The sequence below is a fragment of the Nesoenas mayeri genome (assembly GCF_963082525.1).
Source record: "Nesoenas mayeri genome assembly, chromosome: 1".
NCBI classification, from domain to species: Eukaryota; Metazoa; Chordata; class Aves; order Columbiformes; family Columbidae; genus Nesoenas; species Nesoenas mayeri.
In genome coordinates this window covers 917,286-934,035 of record NC_137541.1, presented here as the reverse complement: position 1 = coordinate 934,035, position 16,750 = coordinate 917,286, and the positions used below count along the sequence as shown (strand labels likewise).

The 16,750-nt window shown below is 52.1% G+C and overlaps 1 protein-coding gene across 2 annotated transcripts in view; it reads left to right on the top strand.

Annotated features, from left to right (window-relative positions):
- Window positions 1–16,750, top strand: part of PPP6R2 (protein phosphatase 6 regulatory subunit 2) — a 98,186-nt gene continuing 81,436 nt past the window's right edge. Inside the window, exon 1 of one of the 2 annotated variants that reach the window (XM_080343986.1) lies at window positions 1–200. The gene's annotated coding sequence lies outside the window, so the exon portion shown is untranslated. Of the gene's footprint in view, window positions 201–669; window positions 692–16,750 lie in introns of those variants that run through there. The other variant, XM_080343987.1, reaches the window with a different exon arrangement.

Genomic DNA, 16,750 nt, shown 5'->3' with positions numbered 1-16,750 from the left:
GGGCAGCAGCGGGGCCGCCGCCATTTTGGAGGCAGCCGGAGCTCCGCACCCGCCGCCTCGCCGCCCGCTGTCAGCGCAGCCCCGGCCGCCGCGCCCCGCCTCGGCCGCGGCCCATGCCCGCCGGGCCGCCGGCCCTCGCAGCCAGGCAGCGCGCCAGCCGCCCCGCCGCGGGGCGGAGGGCAGCCCCGCACCCTCAGCAGGTGAGACCCGCGGCCGAGCCCGCCGCCCGCGCCGCCGAGCTGTCACCGCCGCCCGCCCGCCCTCCCGCCGCCGCGCCGGGGCCGACCCGGGGCTGCCCGCGGGCTTGGCCGGGCCGCGGGCTGCGTCCCCCGCGGCCGCTTCCGCCTTCCTGCGCGGGGCCGGGGCGGCGGGCCCAGGGCCGCGGGGGCGGTGCGAGGCCTGGCCGCCCCCCCGCCCGGCCTCCGCGGCGGCCCCGGCCCCGGCACCCCCGGCCCGCCCCGGAGCGCCCGAGGGGCCGCTCCCCGCGCCCAGAGGAGCCGCTCGCCGCTCCCGGAGCGCTGCCGGGCCCGCAGGGCCGCGCCGCCGGCCTCGGGCTTGTTTCCTACCTTGTTATTTTGTTGTTGTTCCTCAGCCCGGAGCCGCCGGTCCCGGCCGTGCCGCCCCCTGCCCGCAGCGCTCCGCTCGCTCGCCCTGGCCGTGCCCCGCCGGGCCGCTCCGCGCCGGCTCTGCGGTAAACCGGACTTCATGCACGTGTCACAGTTTCTTTTCTTTTTTTGCTGTTTTGTTTTTGGGGGAGGCGTCGCGGGGATCCAGGTTCTGGCGCCTCACTGCTGGGCAGCTGTTTTGCTGTTGCTGCTGGGGCGGGGGGGTCAGGCTCCGGGGCCCCGCCGGGCTCGCTGGGCAGGGCGGGGATCGGTGTCGGCGCACCGGTGCGGTTACCGTGCACAACCGGGGCTGGGAGCTGCAGGGCGGGGATCGGTGTCGGCGCACCGGTGCGGTTACCGTGCACAACCGGGGCTGGGAGCTGCAGGGCGGGGATCGGTGTCGGCGCACCGGTGCGGTTACCGTGCACAACCGGGGCTGGGAGCTGCAGGGCGGGGATCGGTGTCGGCGCACCGGTGCGGTTACCGTGCACAACCGGGGCTGGGAGCTGCTGGGCTCGCCCCCCGGGTCACCTCACCAGCAGATGACTGCTTGACAAGCCCCGCGCGGGCTCCCGCCCTCAGTGAAGGCCTCGCTGCAGCCAGTTAGAAACACAAACTAGGAAGTGAAAAAGAGAAACCGAGAACTTGCAGGCATCTAAGGTATTTTTCATATCATCTCCCACTTACAAGTTAGCATTTTAAAAACTGAAGCTTGTTTTCATAGCGTCCTTTATTTTTGCCCTCAAAACACCCAAGAAAGTTGTGATTGCGGTCCTGTGCAGGGCTGCGCGTTTGAGGCCAAACATGTAAACACTCCCTGGCAGGTTTTAGTGATGAAGCGCTGTTGTGAGAATGATGGGAGAATAAACATGGATGGTTTCTCTTATTACTCTGACACTTAAAAGCAAACAGTCGACCAGAATACATGAGTGGTAAAAACAATCTGGTGGATGGTAGTATAGCGATTTCCATAGCAACCAATGGTGACAGCATGGTAGGCAAAGATACATTTTGGAATGGGCAGTAGTGTCACGTAGTGATCTCTACAGGTTTCAGTGACCCCGATAAACATGCTTGGGAGCAGATGACTGAGGGTTGGATAAGAACAAAATGCTCTGAAATTGAAAGCTTGCTTCGTTTTTCCTGCGTTTGATCTGCAGACGCATTTCTGGTGACTTTTGTACTTTCTTGGTATCACGTTGCAAATTCGGGGACCAAGGGCAATGTCCTGTCTGGAAATGTTGGAAATTGGTGGTGCTGCAGCGGTTTGTGGGAAGAGCTGGGACTGTGGCGAGCGGTGCCAGGCAGGTGGAGCAGCAAACGGGGGAGGCTCGGGGAGGCTCCTGCAAACCTCAGGCAGGGGAGCGTTTGTTCTGGGGGCGGCGTGGGGCACCAGAGCATCCTCCTGAGCCCACTGCCGCTGTGGTGCGGAGGGACAGGCTGAATATCTTGAGTTCATAGGTCAGAAGTTGGAGGCTGTCAAAATGAATAGCAGAGAGAAAGCTGTCGTTAAAATCTTGTGTTTGGAGGTTTGTCTGTTTGGTTTTTTTCCTAGTAAGCATCGTCAGTCTGTAAATGATTTTCAGAAGGCTCCAGGTTGCTGTCGGGAGCAGCACAGCCTCTTTTGCTGTGCTGGGGATACAGCAAATCCCTTTACGTTGAGGAGCGGGACGCGCTTTCTTACCCCGTGTTTCTGATAATAAGGTGTGCACAAGTGTAAGTGTAGAAGCTGTAGATTATATGTTGGGGAAAATGACTTCAGAGACATCATCGAGTAGGATGTTTTCTTAACACCGCGGCTTGGAGTCTGAAGTGTTGGTGCTTGAAGGGCAAGAGCTACAACAGTGTTATGAGCTCAGCCATAAAAACGGGTGAACTGGAATGCCAAGAAATGGAAGAGTATTCTGTTATAGTAAAAGTTTCTGAGGCAATAGTAGAATGACGAGAAGAACTGGGAAACTGGGGTGTAAATGTCACGGGGGAAAGGGGTGAGGTCAGTGGATTGAGAGCGAAGCAGCAGCTGAGGGGTTGACAGAACTTCTGAGAACTTTACAGGGACGGATGTTTGTGGGAGATCTTGTTTTGCTGGGTGTAAAATTATTGAAAAGCTGATTGAGGAGAGCAGAGCTAATAGGCTGTGTTAATGAGCGGTGTCGGCCAAGCAGTCAGATATGGAGCCACAGTTCACTCCTAGCCCTATTTATAGGGTAACACGTTTCTGGTCTTAATTATGCTTTATGAGCCGGGAGTGGGTTTGACTTTGTTACCTCCTTTTCACAGAAAATCTGCGGATGTCGGTGGGTTTATATAAGGCTCAGGGAAAGAATGTGGCCTCTGTGTGACCAGCAGGAGCAACAAAGGAACATAAGTGTCTTCTTTGATTCAATATTATTAGAAGCAAAAGTATGTTGTCTTTTCTGGCTGCTGTCATGTTTCTAGGGCGCTTGTTTCTTTAATTGCGATTTTCTCTTTCCCTCTCCGCTGTGTTCCTCCCACCATCCTCCCCTCCCCCTGTGATGGACTTTTCTCCTCCTTGTTTTGAGCAGCTCAACCAGCCAGCAGTGCAATAACCAATATTGACATTATTATTACATGCCTTGGCTGTTTTTACCTGTATGTTAACTCTGGTGTGGGGGCAAATAAATATTGTTTATCTCGGGAAACGAAGCTTTCGTAGCCAAGGTTCAAAATCTCAGACAGAAAAAGCTCGGATTTTTGTGGAATTCAGGTCAGGTCTGCAAATGGGAAATTTGACATCACTGGCTGAATTGGCAGTGACGTTTCTCTCTTTTTGCTTGTTAATGCCATTTAGCCCTCGATAAACTGAGGCAGCGCAAGTGGCTACAGTATTAAATGGCTGCGTGGCACTGCCTGGAGCCTGCCTGAAATTGTCTTCTCTGGCAGGAGGTTCTGCGGAATAAACTGCGCGTGGCCCTGCGCTTGGGAAAGGGCTGTCAGCAACCAGAGCTGGGTGGCTGGGGCAGGAGGGAAGTTAAAATCGCCACCCAGCGTGGCAGCTCCGCAGCTGTTGAGCCGTGGCTGTTCACTCTCTCTCTCGGTATCTCTTTTCCCTGTTTCTGCTCGTTTTGTGTCCCGCGCAGCGTTGGGAGCTCTGCGGGGGCCTCTTCATGTCACCATGTCGCAGATCTCGCGTTTCTTACCCTTCTGTCCGTGTCCTGCGCTTAAGGACTCGATCTCATCTGGACAGCAGGGGAACCGGAAGGCGTGAGAAAATACCGTGGTGGTGAAATGGCAAAGTTCAAGAAGTTAGTTCAGCCAAACGGGCAGAGCTCAGAACTGTTTCCTTACTGAGGCAAACTCAGAACCCTTCACTAGCTCTCGTCCTTGTAGGCAATTGCGTGGTTTGCAAAGAAAACTTTCCAGAAATATTGATCGGTTGAATTCAAGGTTTGTGTTCAGTTGGCAAATCTCTCTGCTGCTCTTTCCAGAATGCCTATGCTACTTGTCTTTTTTTAATATATATTTTATTTCAGGTCCGCAGTTTGCTGCTGTTGAGCGCTGTGGCCTGCAGTGACACTGAGAACCGTGAAGTCACTTTGAATCTGATGTTGTTTGGCAGAATTAGGAGCGGGAGCAGCAGCGCAGGGACTGGCGCTGCTACCGGGAGCAGGACAGAGAACCGCGGAGCCGTGGAGCAAAGCAGGTCCTGGAGCTGCAGCTGACAGGGAGGAAGAGGGAAATACAACACAAGATATTTCAGTTTCGGTTTTGTCTTTGATTTTTTCTGGTAGACTGAATTATGTTAGCTGAGAAAACGTGTGACGGCTATGCCTTGACATTTGGTGATAAGAGACTTGGATTCTCTTCTGCGTAGCAGTTTCTTTCTTTTCATTCCTCATAGTCTTGCAAAACCTCCAGATCGTTTCAGCTTCTTCCTTCAATGTGCAGCAGGGTGGCATGAGAAAGGTCACATTTCTTTAGCTGTTTACTTTTCTTCTCTCGGAAGGTCCTCTGGTATGCCACCTGATAGGTGATTTCATGGCGAGACAGAGTTCTTTTTTTTAGAAGGACAATTAAGACTCTAAACTAGCAGGTTGAAAACTGTCTCCTGACTCCCCGAGCTGGAGGACCAAGGGTGCAGTTCCACAGCGACATCCACGGGCCCCGCTCCCGGTTGCCATGTGTTGGCATTAATATTTGTGTCACCATGCGGTGCAGTCCCTGGATGTCCCTTGCTCAGGGGGTTCTCAGCTGGATCAGCTCCTTGTGTAGTTGCACAAGCGGCGGTGACACAAGGGAAGATGGCGGTGACACAAGGGAGGACGCAGGAACGTGTGAGCCGGGAAGGCGAGGAGTGAAAAGAGCTGGATTTAAATAGGGTGGGGTTCAGTTTAACTAATCCAGGTTTGCAGCGCAAGGTGTTGCTGGTTTGTCCCACGGTCCCAAGCCTTCCTCCCCTTCCCCTCTTCATCCGCTGCTGCTTTATTTGGCTGACCAGGCGGGGTGGGACCAGATGAGCTCCGCTGCTGGAGCTTGGGCTGGACAGTAAACGGAGTTGGGAATGGTGGGGCTGCAGGGGTGCTACTGCTAACAAAAGCCAGGATTCCGCACTAGAGTCAATCAGACTAAGCCTAGAATGAAATATTCAGGTCATGCTCAGTCCCAGGACCTCAGCTCCTGAGTACCCGATTAATGGGCAGCAGATGCTCAGTCAGCACTCTACTTAACAAGTTAGAAAATACTAAATGATCATTCCAGCTTAGTTCTATTGCATCTTATCCTTTTTTTTTTTTTTTTTTTTTAATATGAAATATTGTTTTTCTTAGTGCTCGGTTGTTTTTTCCTACTTCTTCATTGTGTTTCGGACCCTGCCTTCACTTTGCAGGGGCTGGAGCCCTCTCCCCAGAGTTCCCCCACGTTATCTCTGGTGCACATGCCTACATCCGAGGAACCCAGTCAGGATTCCTTTTTTAGTCAACGGAGGGAAACAGATGCTTATTTTCTCTTGGTGCAAAAGTCTGAAATAGAGCAGAGTTTTGCTGTACAAGTGCTCATTTCTCTCCTGCTGCACGGGGAGTCTGGCTGACTAATTCACATTAGTCATCCAGAGCATAAATACCTGAACGTTCCGGGAGGCAGCTCCTGGTGCAGGACGCTCGGCAGAGGTTCTGTGGGGACCTCCTGCTCTGGGGGGGTGTCCCCTGTGGGTCTGGTGGGGGGTGTCCCCTCCTCAGCCTGGTTCCATTGCAGGTGAAGGCCGCTGGGTGTGTTCTGCAGTGTGCTCTGCCCTTAGCACTCTTTGATGAAGCTTCTTCCTCTTTCATCGCTGACTGAGAAGTTCGAAAGCAGCGTCTATAAATGATTCAGAATCATATAGTTGTCGATTTAAGACTGATACAACGAGCAAACTGAAGTTTTTAGTGGTATGCGTGAGCAGCAGGTTGGTTTTGCAGGCTGTGCTGCAGCCGTGGGGCTGGCACCAGGGGGGCAGCTGCTCCGGGTGCTGTCTGCCCAGCCTGGGTTGTGGAGATCGCTGACTGCTGCTGCAGAACGCAGGATTTGTCCGTGTTTCCTCAGTGCTTGGCATGGAGAGCATCCTCAGCTGAAAAGGAGTTTATCACTGTTCTAGGAAATGTAAATATTGAGTTTTTTCCTTGTGCTGTCTCTAAAGTCTATTTAATTATGACCAGGCCTAGAGACTGTTTGGTGTGTCTGAGTTTTGTGAAGACTCAAGGCCGGAGGAGCAGAGTAGTTTACAAAAACACAAAGGGATGCCAGATTTTGCAGGAAGGCGCGTAATGTTTTAGGGCTGCGGTGCCAGGAATAAATGCATATTCGATTTCATTGATGTTACACTGTACCCACTGTTTCCTCTTACAAAATAGGCAGCTAATGTCAGTACTTCTGTTTTTCCTGTTTCTTCTGTCGTGTCTCTTCTTATCTGACTGTAGTCCCTCTAAAAGAACTGTTCATTAGCGTCAATATCTGTAGTGCTTTCAGTGTGGCCGCTTTCATGCACTGTCCTGTTTTTCCCCTCCGTTTTCAATAGCAGCGCTGGTAGAGAGTGACGTGTTTTGCAGAGAGAGTCCTCACCGCTTCCACTTCAGTTTGCATGAGTGAAATGGTTTTACTTAATTGAAGTGAACTTATAAGGGCCGTTTTCTGAAATACCTGGCAGAAAACGTTGTAATGAAGCGGTGCAGTTCTCAAGAACAAAACTGTCGAATGATTTTTAGTCCTAGAAGAGAGCAGCTAGTAAAAATATTGAGCGTATGCTTGGGGTTTACATATATGCGGGAGTTTTTACAAGGAACTGGGAAGTGAAACTGAATCACCTGGTAGTCACAGGCGAACTTTGTCACGCGAGAGCGGCGTGGTTGCATAACCGCGGTTTGTTGTTAGAGCTGCTGGACTGTGCCCCGGTCATGGAGATATTATTTTGGGAAAAGCAGAAACTTCACCAAATCACTAACAACCAAACACCGGCCTTAGTGTTTGGAGAAACAGGAGGATCTCAAAGGCCGGTGATGAAAAGAAACCAACTTCTGGTGAGCTGGGTGTTGAGGTGCTGTAGAAGAGGGGCTGGTCTTGCTGCAGGGAGGCCGCTGCAGTTCCTGGGAGTGAGCGGTTCAGGCTCCTGGGGAGGAGACGGAGCAGGCCAGGCAGTGCTGCTGGAACGGCCGTCTCAGGTCATCTCGGGGCAAAGTCATGAGCCCAAGTAACATGGACAGTGTTATATAGTTATTGCAATGGATGCTATGCCTGAAAATGGCAAAATATTCTGTGTGTTAGGGACAATTCTGAGGTATGTGATTAAAGAAAATTGCAAGGCAGAAAAGATTAAACCCCATACTGGTGTATTTTATAAAAAACAGCAAGGGGAAGTCTGATGATACCCGTGGAATTGTAAAGTATTTCTCGTTCACGATTTTTGGCATGTATAGAACTTGTGAAGCTTGATGTAGGGGATGTTGATCAGGCCAAGCGTTTGTGTGGGTGTCTCACCTGTTTAAGTAAGAGAGGAAAACATTTGTCTGTGTGTAATGCTTAACACCCCCTTAACGTACTGGGAGTACGTCGGTGGAACGGAGAGAAGCCCTTCCTGCGTTTTCTCTTGTTCTTCAGCACGTTACATTCCCGTAGTCCCGCACTGGCTTTTCTGTACGTGGTTCTGCTCCGCGTGCTGACCCTGCTCTGGTGTCTGCACAGCGCCGTATGGCACACGGGCCTTTATCCTGCTCTTCGGATACAGAAGCAACAGACATGCTATATAAAATGTCACTATAGTGTCTTCCAGCTGAGGAGAAAAAAGCACACCTTACTTGCAGACTTCATAGGAAGCAAAAAGAACCACTCACCTTGGAAAGGATTGATTGCGTCTAGGTTCCTCATGGGTGGAGAGGTCGGGTTTGGAATGAGCTGGGAGATACTTCACTCCGGCCAAGTTGCTTGGGAGGCCCATGAGGTGCTGGGCGTTCCTGTGGGATTGGTGCTGGGCGTTCCTGTGGGATTGGTGCTGGGTGCTCTTAGGGAATTGGTGCTGGGTGCTCTTAGGGAATTGGTGCCGGGCGTTCCTATGGGATTGGTGCCGGGCGTTCCTATGGGATTGGTGCCGGGTGTTCCTGTGGGATTTGGTGCCGGGTGTTCCTGTGGGATTTGGTGCCAGGTGTTCCTGTGGGATTTGGTGGTGGATGTTCCTGTGGGGTTGATGCTGGTGCTCTCAGCACTGCAGAGAACGTGTCTGTAGCGATGGGGCTGACGTTTCTGTTGCTCGGAGTCTGCTTGGCTTGGAACTGGAGTTCTGACTTGGGAAGTGTTGTTCAAATAGACTTGGGGTGTTATATAGCAATTAATATCTTACCGTGACTCCTGGTAGCTGAATGTTGAGTTGCAAACCAAGCAAGCGGGAATTGGTGTTTTGTGGGATCAGAGGCGTTTGCTGAGATGATCCTGTGTTCCTGTGACCGTCAGGACCTGTGTTCTCTGAGGTATTTCTGGAGATCCACAGTACTGACTGACGATCTGTTGTGCAAGCTTGGTGTTCATTTATTTTCCCAAAGTTTCTTTATTAAACTTTGAAAGTAAGTGTCATCCCTTTCAGTCATCTGAAATCTTCGCCTTCTTGTTACAGATTCTGTGCTTTTTATTTGTGTTTTGGGTTATGATTAAGGCTATTTAGTTACAGTGTGAACAGTGTCTTAGAATTTGTGCCTAAAGCCAGAGTTGGAGATGCATTGAAGCTGTTCCTGCTGGCCCTGCGCGCCCCCGTTCCGTGGCCCTGCGCACATCCGTTCTGTCCCTCCTGTCCCTGCTCACCCCCTTCTGTGTCCCTCCTGTCCCTGCTCACCCCTGTTCTGTCCCTGCTCACCCCTGTTCTGTCCCTGCTCACCCCTGTTCTGTCCCTGCTCACCCCTGTTCTGTCCCTGCTCACCCCTGTTCTGTCCCTGCTCACCCCCGTTCCGTGGCCCTGCTGTCCCTGCTCACCCCCGTTCCGTGGCCCTGCTGTCCCCTGGTCCCCCTGCTCTCTGGCTCAGCCAGTTCTGCAGCTCTGCTCCCAACCACATTGTGGGGTGATCCACGTGACTGTTTTTTGGCTAATACCACACGGAAATGGAAAACACCTTTTTTTTCAGCAGTGCAAGTTGAAGTACATGGCACACTGTGGCCTGCCATCACCATCGCGTCATTCTGCTCTGTGATGTCAGGAGCGACCCGAGCTGTAGAGTTTACCTGTCCAGGTGAAGCCTCTTGAACTCCAGAGGGTGGGTCTGAAATTTCCACATAATTGTTTTCCGTTCAGGGTATAAATACGGTTTAAATGATGCCATGCAAGGCAAACAGGCTGGTAGTGCCTTGGCATATGTGAGGTTTTTCTTGGACTGTGTCTCTATGATGTCCTGAAAGGTGAAGAAAATGCAAAGGGATCTGTTTAATATCCAGTTTAAAGCACTGGTTTGTCACGGTTTTGGTGAAGCAATATCTGCCTCGTGTCCATGCAGTCTGGTTGGTAGAACAGCGCGATGTCGGAATATTCTGGTAAGGACTGCAGCACGCAGGAAGCGTAGATGGAGCCACAGGAGTGGGTTTGAAGCTTTGCACTGGTGTAAAGGGCCATGAAAGGATTGCAGGCAGTTGTTCTTGCTCATCTGAGGCCCTTGCGGTGCCGATAAGACAGGTGTACCTGAAACGTACAGCTCTTCATCTGGTAAAGCACAACAGGAAACTTGAGTTTGCAGATGCTGCTGCTTCACTATCTAATAGGCTGAGCGGAATGATGTTTCTCTAGTAAAATTGCCTTATTCTGTGTGTGCAGCATCCAGTGATCAATGTGGTAAATGACTTTGACAAACTGGGTTTTGTGAAAGATGCCGTTTGTGTGCCCCACTGAACACCAGCGTCTCGCTCCTGAAGTCATAATCTAAATAATAATGATTGTTTCTGAAGAGTTTAACTGTGGTGATCCAGGAAAAAATAATGTATTGCTTAAACAAGGTGCAGTAAGCAGTCTGCCCAGTATCTCAGTGCTGTTTAATGGGAGTCCTGCGCTTAAAATCCCCAGGATTTGGTTCAGTTTGCTTTAACAATGATTGTGTGTCAGCTTTGGAATATTCAAAGCGAGGTGCAAACCTTACACTTGCAGGCTGATCTCTAAAGTGAAGCCCAGAAACCCCGCAGGGTTCCTCTGGGGAGAGGGACAGGGGGGAGCACTGCAAGTGTGTGACGATTGCTCTGAAATGAGCAGTGATTGAGGAGACAGGTTAGAAGGGCTGAGGTAACTGTGCCCTGGTAGGCAGTGTGACCAACCTAGATAAAAAGGCTTTTTTGTGCCATTATGTTCAGGTTGAGTTTGGTGTATTTTCTGACTGGGTTTTCCCTGCATCTCTTGAAACATCGCAGCTACTTCGGTGTCTGGGTGTGTTGAATTTAATTAAAAATGTAACATTTAAATGAAGAAGCTGTGCAAATGTTGTCCTTAGCATGGGGTAGGGCGTCAATTAGAAGGCTGTTTAACTAGATACCAGATGAGGATAAAGTTGATCATCAAAACAAAGTACTTCTTGATATCATCTCTTTATTAGGGAGCTTCAGAAGCACAGAATAATTAGAAGTAGCTCTTAATTTAGTGTGCGTATTTGTACAACAGACAAGCCTTCATCTTTTTCTACCTTCAGCAGTTTTTTATTAAAAGCAAAGAAGCCCAAGACAGCCCCGGCTGTGCTGGTGGAAGAGGCTCCTGCAGAACATGTGGCTGCTGCCCGTGCCCACGAGTGTCGGCGTCCTGGCGCTTCGTTTGGCAGCGGGATGTTCGGGGAAAACGCAGAAGTTCCTATCGCCGGCTCAGAGGAGGAAAAAGAGCAGGCTCCTGGCTGGCTGGCCAGTACTGTGTTGGTTAAGAGTAAATCTCATCTAACAACGCAATGTGCGTTGAAGTGTTTTCAAATCAGCAGCCCATAGATGCGATCTCAGGAGGCTGAAACACGTCTTTGGTGACATGGTGACATCTGCAGATCCATGGGATCCTCCATTGGGTGTTCCCATCTTCCCCACACGTTCGCTGTGGCTGCGGAGCGAGTGCTGTGTGTGTACAGCGGCCCTGGGAGGTTGGACAGTGTTTCTGAGGGGAGTAGGGACGGAGATTGTCTCCTCTTGTTGCCTCATGCTGCGGGGAGAGGCACAAGGCAAAGCCCGGACGCGGTGGCAGGAGGACGCGGTGCCAGGACAGGTGGGAGCTGCAGGAGCGACGGGCAGAGCCGGTGCTGCGGGCTGGGTTTTGGTGCTGCCGCCTGCAGCGCAGGACTCTCCATGCTGGTGTGGCTGTGGCTGAGCACGCAGTGCTGGCTTCAGCAGTGCTGGAACACTGAGGCTGGAACAGCTCTGCTGGGGACAGGTGAGAGAGCTGGGCTGTTCAGCTGGAGAACAGACGCTCCGGGGAGACCTTAGTGCGGCCTTTCCGGATTTAAAAGGGGCCCATAAGAAAGATGGGGACAGACTTTTGAGCAGGGGCTGTTGTGACAGGACAAGGGGTGATGGTTTTAAATTAAAAGAAGGAGGGGGATGTGCAGCACCCCCAGGATGGCCAGGCTGTGGGGGACATTGCAGGGGGACAACAGGGCCATGGGGGACCTGGAGCCACCGGGCATTTCCAGGAGGAGATGGGGTGGGCTGGGAAGCTCTGATGGAGAAGTGGCCCTGGGAGGGGACGGGGAGAGGACAAAGCTCGTGTCCAGCCCCGCTGGGTCTTTGGTTGGCCGGGGAACTGCTGCACCACGGGCTCATCCCGGGGGTCTTGGCACTGCTGGGGCTGGGGGGGGCCCATGTAACAGCAGCAGAGCCGCCTTTGTTCCTGCCAGAGCTGGGGACGTGCCCACAGCCTCATCCCGCGGGGCAGGGGACGCGTCTCAGACCAGCGTCATTTCAGCAGGGCCTGGTGCGATAGGATGGGGCTGGTGGTTTGAAACTAAAGGAGGGAGATTTCGATTAGATAGAGGGAAGGAATTGTTGTCCTGAGGGTGGTGAGAGCCTGGCCCAGGTTCCCAGAGAGGTGGTGGCTGAACCATCCCTGGAGACATCCCAGGCCAGGCTGGACGGGCTCTGAGCACCCTGAGCTGGTGCAGATGTCCCTGCCCATGGCAGGGGGACTGGGGGCTGGGAAGGTCCCTTCAACACAAACCATCTGTGATTCTATAATTAAAATTCAGATATTGAATCTTTCCCAAAAATGCCATTAATAGATTGTATTGTGACCTCTGCCTGTTCAGTACCATGGACCTGGCACACCAGGTTGCTGTAGTGTGACACGTTTCCGTTGTTAGATGTGGCTGTCGTTGGTGGTGTTTGGCTGTTGGGCAGGATTACACTCTGAACCGTCCTTTCCTGGGCCTGCAGCTGGGACGGCAGCGGGTGCTCTCGCTGGGGGTCGGTGTGCTCGCGCTGGATGGAGCCCGTTCCCCTCCAGAAGCCCCTGATGACCGGTTGTGCTGGTCAGATGGAGCTTTGCAGGCCCTGACAGTGGCCTGGAGGCAAAAGCTTCCCTTGATTTTGTTTGAATTTTCTTTTTAGCAATGCATCCTTCACCTGTACAAAACGGAACGTTCTGACTGTTTGACCAGTCAGCTCTGAAGGTCATGAGGCACTGAGGCCAGTAGGAAGATGCAGTAATTCAATAATGATAAACTAAGTTCATTTTTTTTTTTTACTAAGACTGAAGCATGGTATAAAATATTAGTTTTCACAGGTTTTCTTTTAAGTGTGTAAATTATCCCCATACTACAATAATAGCGAACTACAAAGCCAGCTAAGTACAATAGAGACAATTTCTAATTTTGTATGCTCGGTTGTAGGAGGGAATAAAGGCTGTAATTCATTTCTGTGACACTTTGATGTGTCCGTGTGGAGTCGGAGCTGGGCAGAGATTGCTGAGCTAGGAATAGGAAATCGGGTGCCCAGTGGGGGTGTGTGAACCGGGGATGCGGGCGGCTGCTGGGACCGGCATCCCAGCGCTCTGCTCTGCCCCGCTCCGCCTTTCTTCAGGGTTTAGAAAAATGAAACAGGCAAATGAGTGAGGGATGGGAGCTAAGAGAATAGTGATTCGTGAGAATATGTTTATATAAAATAGTGATGTTACATAGTTGTTTTATTCATGTCCTGCAACTTCTAAAGGTGTCCTGGAACTGCAGTGATGACTCTTGCAGAGCTGCGTAGAGAATCCTTGATAGATAATGTCCCTTGGTGTTATTGTTGCTAAACTGTTAATTATTTTGCAGTCTGTAGCCCAGACTTTGATTTCTGTTTTTCTCATGGCTTTGCGCTTAGTCCTTCGTCGCGGTTTTAAGCTCCAGTTTCAGTGTGGCACTAAGGTAGGAACAGATGTGCCTAAATCTCATTCGGAGATGAAGGCTCTGGATACCTGCAGAAGGCAGGTTTGTATCTTGCTGTTTTACTTGTGTTCTTTGGGCTTTGGTGCTTGCAGCAGAGCACACTGAAAATAAGGCCTGTTGTGTTGCTTGTGAAAGCGTGTGGAGCGTGTCAGAGAGCTCCCGAACGTCGGGGTTTGGCTTGGTGGGACCTGGTTCTGTTGGTGGTGGGACCTGGTTCTGTTGGTGGTGGGACCTGGTTCTGTTGGTGGTGGGTTGGTGGGACACTCGTGCGCACAGGGAGGGACTGATGGAAGGCCTGCCAAGGCTTGGCTTGCAAGTAGGATTCTAAAGAGAAGAACATTCTTTCAGGTGACAAGCTCCTCCGTAATAAGGTTGAATTTTCTGTTACTGCTGGAGGTTGCATGGCTGCCAAGGGCAGACATGATACCAACTTGAATTTGGAGCTGTGTGTATTAATGAAGCCTTAGTGCTTCCAAATTACAGATGAGGTGGGTGAAGAGGTGTTCTGTGTTCCCTGCCTGGTTTGATTTTGCCCTCTCGCGGCTCATGGGCTGCCCCAGCAGTGTGGCTGCCACGTGAGTGGTGGCTCCAGCAGCTCCAGTGCTCCTTAATACACCAGGAGATGCCCAGTGCTGCTGTAGTTTGGCTGGAGAACCACAGGTACAATTTCATAATGATCTGAAAAGAAATCTCTCTTCTTGAGCTACAGGGTTTATTTATGTACCAAGCTTTTCCTTGTCTCCTTTGGGGTTATTTCACCTTTCTTTGAGCATGCTGTGAATGCAAAAGGAATCACTAGAGATCTTTGATTTAATCTTGGCCGTCTTACGAGATGAATGAGGGAATTTTTTTTATTATTGTTGTTTTGTCGTGGAAACAAGCACTGAGAGTGTATTCCTAAAGAATCCGAAGCAGAATCCTGAAGAGGTTGAGAGTGAGCTCTGGAAATCATTGAGTAGCTCCTGGTTCCCTTCCCGTTAGACAGAAACGGGGGCTCTGAGCATTTGAACCAGAGGAGACTGGAGGGCGGGCAGGCACCTGCTGGCTGTGCTGGCTCTGCAGCAGCAGCCACGGGGCCGTGTCCCAGCACCGCCGGCTCCACCAGAGATTTCTGGCTGTACAGTGTGGTGGGAGAAGGTCAATGGGCAGTGATGGGGTCACCAGGATCGGAGGTGAGGGCAGGACAGTCGTGGGGCTGGAGGGATTGGTTGTGGTGAACTGCAGAGGCAGGTAGAGGTGACAGGTGGGTCAGGCTGGAGAAGAGAACCTCCAGGGAGACCTTAGTGCGGCCTTTCTGGACTGAAAAGGGGCCGAGAAGAAAGATGGGACAGACTCTTGAGCAGGGGCTGTTGTGACAGGACAAGGGGTGATGGTTTAAACTAAAGGAGGGAGATTCAGGCCAGACATGAGGAGGAATTGTTGCCCTGAGAGTGGTGAGAGCCTGGCCCAGGTTCCCAGAGAGGTGGTGGCTGAACCATCCCTGGAGACATCCCAGGCCAGGCTGGACGGGGTCTGAGCACCCTGAGCTGCTGAAGATGTCCCTGCGCATGGCAGGGGGACTGGGGGGCTGGGAAGGTCCCTTCAACACAAACCATCTGTGATTCGATGATTCTAAGTAATACCCCGTAAGCTGGTAGTGGGGACTGGTGACTGGTGGGGTTTGAAGGGGCCTGCCCAGGGATGTGCAGAGCAGCAGCACAGCATCGGTGCTTCGGTACCCAAGGGCTGGAGCTAGCGTAATGCAGAATACTGTAACACAGGTAGCCTGGATCACACTTGTCTTTTCACAGATCACAGCGGTTAAATACTCAAGAAAGCAAAGTGAGGTGTGCAACAGCAGAAGAAATAGTTGAGTGCTGTTAGTGCACAGGGCCTTAGCAACAAGAGAGAACTTGAGGTGTTAAAATACATTCAGGAGATGCTAACGTGTAATTCAGGAGAGGACTTGAAGTGTTAAAATGTGTTCAGGTGATACTAATGTCTGATCCATGCTCTGTGCAGTGTGGGGTAAACCATCCTCAAGCTTCCGTCAGTCTGAGCAGGCTGAACTCCCTTCAGACACAGCAGCTGGCGGGTGGTGGGAGCTGGAGAAAGAATTGTTTCAAACAGGTTGTTAGTGTGTCTGGAGTATGTGTTTCAGTTGTTTTGAGCAGATTCACTAACAAGTCTTGCCTTGTTTCTGCTCTTGAACCCTTAACACTCTTCTGGTCACCTCCAGTGCAGAACTGCAGTTGTGAAGGACTCGCATCTTCTTTCCTTTCCGAATGCTGCGTGCTGACCTTGGCAGATAACAGTGTGTCTTGTGACCGGATGGAGTGAAGCGCGTCTGGGGCGCCCTGTGTGACACGCGGCGGGGAGGAGCGCTGGGCAGACCTGTGCTGCCGCGCGGAGGGAGCTCAGCGGGCTCAGAAGGGGCGCAGGCTCGTGAGGTTCAGCTGATGGTGTGTGGGAGGGATAACCCTGGCAGCGGGGCTGAGCGGCTGGGAGCAGCGCTGCAGAGAGGGACCTTGGTGTCCTGGTGGGGACAAGGAGCCAGCACTGTTCCCTTGCTGCAGAAGAGACCAGCAGCCTCTGGCTGTACCATGTTGCCAGCAGGTCATGGAGTCACAGAATCGTTTTGGTTGGAAAAGCACCTCCAGATCACCGAGTCCAGCCATAACCCACCCTGTCCCTGCCCCGTGTCCTGAGAACCTCATGTCCGTCTGTCCAGCCCTCCAGGGCTGGTGACTCCAGCGCTGCCCTGGGCAGCCTGTTCCAATGCCCCACAGCCCTTTGGGGAAGAAATTGTTCCCACATCCAACCTCAACCTCCCCTGGCGCAACTTGAGGCAGTTTCCTCTGCTCCTGGCGCTTGTTCCTGGGGAGCAGAGCCCGACCCCCCTGGCTCCAAGCTCCTTTCAGGCAGGTCAGAGATCAGAAGGTCTCCCCTCAGCTCCTGTTCTCCAGTGAGCCCCCAGGTCCCTCAGCCGCTCCATCACATTGTGCTCCAGCCCCTCACCAGCTGGGGAACGCCTGGTTCTATGGTAGTCGCCATGCTTGCTGATTTTCTTTCAGAGCTACCTCAGGTGGGAAATACTCTTTCCAGAGAAGGGGGAACTGTGTTTTCTGTCTGAACGTGCCCTCACCTGACGGTCAGAGGGAAGGTGAAGAACAGGAGAATGTTGGAAACGGGAATAAGCAGGACAGACCCTTCACCCAGCAGCCTCCTCTAATGGACGTGCCGTTTGTCTTGGGTTGGTGGTGGATGCTTTTGCATCTACAAATAGCTGTGGTGGTGCTGTGGTCTCTGTCAGGCCTGTCCTGAGGT